This window comes from Adiantum capillus-veneris, chromosome 9, assembly GCF_014529385.1.
Source record: "Adiantum capillus-veneris isolate H3 chromosome 9, ASM1452938v2, whole genome shotgun sequence".
In the NCBI taxonomy this organism is placed as follows: domain Eukaryota; kingdom Viridiplantae; phylum Streptophyta; class Polypodiopsida; order Polypodiales; family Pteridaceae; genus Adiantum; species Adiantum capillus-veneris.
In genome coordinates this window covers 128,436,260-128,445,802 of record NC_140939.1, presented here as the reverse complement: position 1 = coordinate 128,445,802, position 9,543 = coordinate 128,436,260, and positions in this window count along the sequence as shown.

Below are 9,543 nucleotides of genomic sequence, written 5' to 3'. Positions count from 1 at the left end.
TGTTTCTACAATTCCCATTGTTGGTCATCTAGTTCCAGAGTGTTGATGTGAATAGGTATTTGTTGGTTTTTGAGAGCAGCTTTTCTTTTGAGTACTCGAAGCCGAGCTTCTTCTTGGGCTTCATCAATAACATGTTGTCATTTTATCTATCTTTGCTTAGCTGCATGCATCCTTTCTAGCCATTCATTGGTTAGTGGAAAATTGTACTTCTTTAAATGACATCCACTAATTCAATTAGCCATTGGTTCACCATCTAGGGTGAACAACTTAACTGCTCCACTTGGAGATACATCTTCAATGACAAACGATCCGTTTTCCTTTTTCTTAAACTTGGGAATGTGTTGCTTAAGGGAATAGACTAAAACTAAGTCCCTTTTTTAAAAGATTTTTGTAATTATATGTGAATCAAAAAACTATTTTTGTTTTTGCTTTTGTGCATAGATGTGAGCTACAACAGTTGGTCTTTGCTCATCAAGCTTTTCTAAATCTTCAAGCCTCTCTGACAATTCATGTCCAGTCCACTCGAGATCCTTAGCTACCCTTAGTGTTCGGCAATAGAAAATCTATTGGCAGTATGGCATCAAGACCATAAACAAGGTTAAAGGGTATAGCATTCAAAGTTGTTTTGAATGAGACTCGATAAGCCCATAGAGCAGCATGGAGATTCATTTCCCAATATTTCCTTCCTAAACTAACCACTTTAGTCAATACCGAGCTAAAAGTTTTATGCGTATGCTCTCACCCACAAGCTCAGCTTGTGGGTGATATGCTCAGCTTGTTCATTTGCTTGTGGGTGATAGGGAGCCTATTTATTATGGATGACCATAAATTCATGAAGCAGATATTCAATTATCTCATTAAGAAAATGAGTTCCCCTATGACTGAAAATTTCTATTGGCAGTCCATATCTTGTAAACACATACTCATGTAAGAATGTGGCTGTGGTTTTGGAATCATTCTTTTGAGTTTCTTTAGCCTCGGCCCACTTGGTCAAATATCTCATTAGGAAAATAAGTTCCCCTATCACTGAAAATTTCTATTGGCAGTCCATATCTTGTGAACACATACTCGTGTAAGAATGCGGCTGTGGTTTTGGAATCGTTCTTTTGAGTTTCTTTAGCCTCGGCCCACTTGGTCAAATAGTCCATAACTACAATAATATATTGAGCTTGGGTTCTATAAACATGGGGGCTGTATTGACTTAACAAAGTCTATACCCCATTTTACAAAAGCTCTAGCTCCCATCATTGGTATTAAGGGCATGCTATCTACAGGTGTTGGCATTTTTGCTCATTGACATGCATCACACCTTCAAACATATTCTTTGGCATCTGCAAAAAGTGTTGGCCACCATATGCCTACCATTAAGATTTCTCTTGTGGTGGTCTCACTAGAAAAGTGACCTCCAGCTAATCCAGCATGTGCTTGTTCTATAATGGGAATATATTTGTCTTCATTTTCACAAAAGTGCAAATGTTGATCCTTAACTCTTCGATACAATTGGTTTCCAATAAGAGCATAGTCTCTTGCTTTCGTTTCATTTTCTCTTTGAGGACGTTTACTCATATCCTCAGGAAATGTTCGGTTTGATAAGTAAGTAACTAGATAGTTACTCCACTTAGGAACAAGTGATATTTGGAACAATGTCACATGAGGTATGGGTGTTTATTTTTGACATTGAGGACAATCTTTCACAAAAGAATGAACATTAATCCTCATGGTAAGCCAAAATACTCCAAGTCTCAAGATCCTTTGCATAGTTTAGTCTTCCACAAAGTGAAGTCCTACTACGGTAATATGTGCTTGACTTAGGTATTGGGTTTTCTCCCCAGTATTAATGCATAAAATCATTATTCCATCTCGATTTCTTTTGTATAACCTTCCAGCTAGTAACTGATACATAGCGGATTGCTCAATTAATCCGATTGTAATAGGAAGTGTTATTTGCGAATCCACTTGAGATATGGTCATCAATGATACCATGTTTTCCGACCATCGAGGTATCTTTTCCATGGAGAATAAATATGCACTTGGTCATTGTCTACTCCCTTAGGTGGTTTTCCTGAAATAGTCCTTGACAAATGATTTTCTCTTTGATGAGTGGTGCCCTTTTTCACAACTACAATGAATTCAAATTCCAAAAGAATGATGAACCATCTCACTATTCCTCCTGTGTTGCATGGCTTGTTGAACAAATACAATAAGTCTTGGTGGTCCACAAAGAACACAAATTTGTTTGCTAAAATAGGTAATGTCTATACTTTTTCACAACATAGATCATTCCTAGTCCTTCCCTTTCAGTGGTGGTATAGTTTTCCTCTACCATATTCAACTGTTTGCTAGCATAAGAAATAGGAAAGTCAATTTTCCAATCTCTTGGTTGAGCTAGTTTACACCCAATGGAAAAATTGGAAGCATCTATATGTATGTGGAATATCTTATTCCAATCTGGTGCTTTCAATATTAGAGCTGAGGTGAGAGCTTTCTTAAGCTTCATGAAGGATTCTTCACACTCATCAGTCCATTCAAAGTGTGTAATCAAGCTGTACATGGGTTTTGCAATTCTAGCGTACATGTATATGAACCATCTGTAATATCCACAATGTCCCATGAAGGCTTGAATCCCTTTGACTATTGTCGATCTAGGCAAATCAGCAATAACATGAATTTTTTCCATTATCAATAGCTATGCCATTTTTAGACACTATATGTCCAATAATTTTTCCTTGTCTACCCATAAATGTGCACTTTTCAGGATTTAAGGAAATCGTATAATAAAGTCTGCATTTTTTGAATACCTTTTTGAGATGTTCAAAAGGATCATCACGGATTGATGAATGTACACATAGATTATCCATATATACTTCCAAGAAATTCCAAAGATATTCTTTAAAAGCATGGATTATCAATCTTTGAAAGGTGGCAGGAGCATTAGTTTATCCAAAAGGCATAACCCGATAGCCAAAAATACCCCATTTAGTCGCAAAGGCAGTTTTATGTTGATCTTTGGGATCAAGCAAAAGTTGATTGTATCCCAAAAATACATCTAAAAAGCTGTAATCCACTTTTCTTGCAACTCGTTCTAAAACATGCTCAGTGATTGGAAGAGGAAAGTTGTCTCTAATGGTAGTTGCATTCACTTTCTTGAGATTGACACACACTCTTAATTTTCCATTTTTCTTGGGGACTACCACAATTGGAGACACCCAATCTGTGTGTTTAATTTCATAAATGAATTCAAATTAGTTTAGCTTTTCTATCTCTTCTTTAATCTTTCTGGAAAATGTTGCATTATATGTGTATGGCCTTTTTCTGGCTGGTTTTGCATCATCTCTCATCGATATGGTATGTTGACAAATTTTTGTATCAACACCCTTGAGATCCTTATAAGACCAAGCAAAGATATCTCGGTACTCTTTCAGTAAGATTAACAAAATCTCTTCTTATTCTTTTGTAAGGTCATTTGCAATGTAAGTAGGTCTAGGCTCTTCCCCTAGTTCGGCCAAATCTATCTTTTTTTTTGCGTTTTCAGGTCCTTCGTAGGACTCACCCTATTTTCGCAGTTCCCTAACAAGTTGTTCAACTATGATTTTTTGATTTTGGAGAGTATAATTCTTGTAATGGAATGGATCACTCATTACATCTTTACCATCCTCCCCAGTGGTTTCCATTTCAGTTGTATATCTCAGACTCCTTTAGAGCTTTTTTCAACTCTTGATATTTCTTTCTTCGTTCAACTCGTGTCATGGTTGAATTCTTGTCCTGGTGTTTCGGTTTTGCTTGAGTTTCCTTTCTCGCTTTTCTCAATGTTCTTGACATTCCCTCTTTTTTGTTTAAAGGATATTTACCAGTGATTTTGTCCTTGACACAATTATGTGCATCTATTTGCAGCAGGAACTGTGTTCTACTGGAGACTGATGGCATAGGTCTAGCTTTCGAGTTTCTTGTGTCTCTTTTTCTTCTATATCATTTTTGTCTTCTTGGTTTCTGGTTACGAATGTCAAAAAAAATTTCCTCCCCTCATTTCATGAGTAGCTTAGCTCTCACATGTTCTTTTGCTGACCCCGAATCATCTGAAGTAGCAGAATGTTCTTCTAAATCATCTGTTGCATCAAAGTAGAGGTCTGAAAAGACTTGTTGAGCTTTTATCAAGTCCTTGGATTCTTGCATTTTGTCTTCAACATGGAGGGTTGAGATCATTTGTATGGGAATTATGTCATAGCCTTCCTCATTGCAAAATTGAGTAGTCATAGTCATATTTACACATACATCCATTGTTGCTAAAATACATCCATTATTTACACATACATTCATTGTTGCTAAAATTGGAGTCCACTCAAATGGCTCAAACAAATAGTCTGGAAAGGGTTTTGGTACATAGGCTTCATCTCTGCAATCCCTTTCTAAGATACATTCTTCTTATTTTAAGCTCCCCTTTTTTTAGGCTTCGCACATCCAAATAGGTGTGTCTTTGCTCAACCAAGATGGAAGCTTAGTTTCAACCGAAGAGACTGAATTGAATTCTTGTATGGGCGCTTTCATGACATCTATATAAGTGTGATCTTTTAGATTAACCCTTGTTATTGATCCCACTTGCTTCAAGTACAAATAATTGTTTCTCCAGTCTTGGATGAGTTGTACTTGTCGCATGAAGGTCTTCCCAAGATAATTTCATAAATGAGTTTCTTTCCAACGTCCACTATGGCAAAAGTGTGTTGATATTCAATCCCATAGGAATTAACTATCACTTTTTTGATATTTCCATCAGCCAGTTGCAATTTCATTCGAGTTTGTCTAATGGCTGGTTGTCCCCAGGATTCACATTTGTGGGTATTGCTATGCCTGCCCCACTATCCAGTATTGCCATGGTTTCTATATCATTATATATCACCGGAAGGGTTGTGTTTCCTTCTTCCCCTTCATAATATTCTTTGACTTTGTTCATTGGAACAGATCGAATCTCTTTGGTATCCAATTCGTGGTTCAATTTTCCCAAATTTTTTGCAATTAGCCTCGTTATTCCCACCTTCTCTAGAGTTTTTTGTGGATCATTCCATAAATATGGTCTGATATTTAACAGTTCTCCTAAAGTAAGAGTGCATTGGATGGGTGTAGACATGATTGAATGGATGTTGTCTACGTCTAGGGTCTCTTACACTCTCCTTATCTGAGTGGTTTTACACACTATGGATTCATCTATTTTATCTCCCAAGTAAGAGGGTAATGTTTTCAAGGTCAATGGTTTAAACATTCCTAAAGCTTCAGATCCGCAATCCCCATACAAGGATTTTACATCCATGTCCATATCAGGAGGTAGATTGTCTAACCAAACTTTCTGTTGGGATTAAAGCCCAAGTGGCCTCTTATGCGGATATGGCCGGCCGCCCGCCTAACTCACTTACCTCTAACTCTTTGTATATACTAACATATTCTTTGTGAATACTAAGGATTTGGGAGATAACCCTTCTAACAGATCTCTGCGTACTGTACTGTGTAAGCTCACTGTGTGTGTGTGTGTGAGAGAGTCGACCCACGCTCCGCTCCGCGACTTCAATTGGTATCAGAGCCTTGGTGCCTTGGTTCAGTGCGGATTTGCGCAATCGCGCGCGCGCACACTTTTCCGGCAGATTCTGGATCCGGAGTTCGAAAATTCACACTCGGCGTTCCAGGAGCGTTTCCAGCAGGCGACCTGGGGTTTTACCCCCCTTTCGAAGCCGTTTATGCCCTTAGAATTTCGTTCTGAGCACTACAGCAGAAGATAGATTTCAGCCACAAAGAAATCCGTCTTGTGTAGATTGGCAAGCAGGAGGTGGTCGACATCAATATCGACATCGACATACATCACCTATTCATCTTCAGAGCATCATCTATAGACCAGGTACACATATATATCATCAGATATATATATTGCAGTCTGCATTGCTACTTCTTGTGCTTGCCAGGTTCCAGGGGAGGTGTGGCCATACGACGGCTTGACACCACTGGCATGTATTGCAGATTGATGTACTGTGATTGTGGGTCTGCTAGTTGTGAGTCACGCTAGCAGACAGACCGCCGCAGCGGTCATAGGTTAGTGATTGGTCTATTATAGGATGTATGCTAGTTCTGGGCAGTTTGCTGAGCCATCTGAGAGGGTCGTGTGTGAGGTTTTTTGAAGCCAAGCACTGGGGGCTGGGTTACCCAGTGTGAGGTGGATTAGGTTGCTGGAGTTTCCCTCTACACGCATCCTCTTCGGCGACTTTTATCCCTTAGGATGTATGACTTTGTGTAGACACAGGATTGCATCTTATGCGTCAGGCCGTTGAGGCATTGTTCAGGGCTCAGTCTTGAGACAGATACAGGTTCTGTCATCGCCCAGAGAGGAGACAGTGTATGCTTACAGGACAGCATATTACAGGGATTTTTTAGATTTGTCATTGGTCAGCTATTTATGATTGTTTCTTGAGCTATCTTTTGGTTCCCAGAGCTCAGTTTACAGGGGAGACTCTGTCAAAAATTTTCAAAATACTGACAGTTCCTGAGGAGAGGTGTTCAGCTTGTTGATTATAGCTTGTTTACTGTGTACAGAGGCCAGTTTACAGGGGAAACTCTGCCGGATTTTTCTCAGGAGTAAACAGTTTGGCAGATATGGCATCTTCTCACAGTGAGACTCTTTACAACATAAAGAAGCTGGATGGCACAAACTTTCCATTCTGGAAGAAGCAGATTTGGCAGGTTTTGGTGCAGAAAAAACAAGTGAAGCCACTGAAGCTCAAAGGGGAGAGACCAGAATTTATGGCTCAAGATGAGTGGGAAGAGCTTGACGAGTTAGCTTGTTCCACAATCATGCTGACACTGGCAGAAAATGTTTACTTCAACGTAGCAGAAGAGACTACAGCGTATGGCGTATGGCAAAAGCTATGTGATATGTACGAGAAACAAAGTGCTGCTTCTCAGATTTACTGGCTCAAGAAATTGGTGGATTTGAAGATGAAGGAAGGGACAGCCATGTCAAATCATCTGAATGAATTTCACTCAATTTTCAGCCAGTTAACAGCACAGGAGATAGTCTTTCCAGATTCAGTGAAGGCTATGTTTCTCTTAATCACTTTGCCAGACAGTTGGGATACTTTTCGTACAGCGTTAAGTAATTCTGTCGCGCCAGAAGGTCTTACAAGTGCCAATGTAGAAGGCAGCTTGCTCACAGAGGAAGTGAACAGGAAGAACATTGACAAAGGCAAAGGCAATAGCGCTTTGGTCGTTCGAGGGAGACAACAGTTTAAAGAGAAGAAGGGTAAGAAGGCACAAAACCGAAGTAAGTCTTGTGATTCGAAGTCAAAGGATGACATAGAATGCTACCATTGTGGCAAGAAGGGTCACATGAAGCGAGACTGTACGAAGTGGAAACAAGAAAAAGGCAAAACAAAGAGTTTTGAGCAAGATGAAAAGAAGAGTTCAGTGAAGATTGAAGAGGTGAATGTCACAGGATCTGGTTCAGACAGTGATTCTGGTATAGCAGCTGGTGACATCTTCCTTACAAGCAATCTTGATTCTGTTTTCTTGACTGCAGAGGATGGACATGCTATGAGTGATTGGATTATCGACTCAGGGGCATCTTTACATGTTTCTCCGCACAAAGAGTGGTTTACATCATATGTGGCTACTAAAGACTATGTCAGACTTGGCAATGAGCAGGTTTGTGACATACTTGGAGTGGGAGATGTGCAGTTGAAGTTTCAGAATGGCTCTTCTTTATGGCTCAAGAATGTCAGACATGTTCCAGCAATCCGAAAGAGCTTGATTAGTACAGGGAAGTTGGATGATGCGGGTTATGTGACAGTTTTTGGGAACAGCGCTTGGAAGATCTCCAAAGGTTCGATGACTGTAGCACATGGCAGCAAGTCAGGAACTCTGTACACTTTACATGTTTCAGAGGTTAAAAACCATGTAATTAATGTGATTGAGCAGCCAAGTGTGTCACTGTGGCATCGTAGGTTGGGACATATGTCAAAAAGAGGAATGGAAATACTTTCTCATTATGGTTATTTGCCTGGATTTTCATTTCAAGATTTCGAGTTTTGTGAGCATTGTGTTTATGGTAAGCAAACACAGGAACCGCACAGATCAAAGAGGAATCGTAGGGACGAACGGTTAGCTCTTGTACACAGTGACCTATGCGGACCAATGCCTAGTTTGTCACTAGGGGGAGCAGCGTACTTTTGTACATTCATAGATGACTATTCTCGCAAAGTATGGGTTTACTTCTTGAAGCACAAGGATGAGGTGCTCAAGGTCTTTAAGACATTCTTGCAGCTGGTGGAGAATCAGAGTGGTCAGAAGCTGAAGTGCTTGAGAACTGACAATGGTGGAGAGTACGTTTCCAAAGCTTTTCAAGACTTTTGTGAAGCAAAAGGGATTAAGCGGGAACTTACTGCACCATATAATCCTTCACAGAATGGGGTTGCAGAACGTATGAATAGGACCATACAAGAGAAGGTCAGAAGCATGTTGTCAAATGCTGAGTTGCCTGATGGATTTTGGGCGGAAGCAGTGGCTATAGCAGTCCATTTGATCAACAGGTCTCCTAGTAGGGTTCTGGATAAGAGTGCAGTGGCCGAGATGCTATGGACAGGCAAGGCACCTTTGTATAAGCATCTCAGAGTCTTTGGTTGTGAAGCTTATAGCCATATTCCTAAGGAGTTCAGAAATAAGTTAGAACCAAAGAGCAAGAAGTGTATATTTCTTGGCTACGGAGAATCGGGCGAGATGGGTTACCGGCTTTGGGATCCTGAGTCCAGAAAGCTTATTCGTAGCAATGATGTGCATTTCAATGAAGCCAAGTTTCACGCTAAGCCAGAGAAGACAGAGGAGATCAGAAGAGTTGTCTTCAGGGAAGATGGACCTAGTGCTAGCACATCAAGACAGCATGGTCAGGCTCAGGAACAACCTATAGTGGCTAGAGAGGCAGAATCAGTTGTGGTGAGACGTTCTGAGCGTGTTTCCAAACCACCTGATCGTTATGTGCCATCTCTAAATTATGTCATGCTCACAGATTGCGGAGAACCATCTTGTTACAAGGAAGCATTACAAGTGGTTGACTCGAAAAAATGGCAGTTGGCCATGCAGTCAGAGATGACAGCTCTGCATAAAAACCAGACATGGAAGTTGGTTAAATTACCACAGGGCAAAAAGGCTCTACCTTGTAAATGGGTTTACAGGTATAAGATCACCGCTCATGATAGTCAGCCAAAGTACAAAGCAAGGCTTGTTGCCAAGGGCTTTAAGCAAGAACAAGGCATTGACTTTGATGAAGTCTTCTCTCCAGTGGTCAAGATGACTACATTGAGATGCTTTCTTGCATTGGTTGCTATATTGGATTTGGTGTTGCACCAAATGGATGTCAAGACAGCGTTCTTGCATGGTGATTTAGATGTGGAAATTTACATGCAGCAGCTAGAAGGGTTTGTTGAGAAAGGCATGGAACATTTGGTATGCCAGCTGTTAAAGAGTCTTTATGGCTTAAAACAATCACCGAGGGCATGGTACCATAAGTTCCACCAGTTT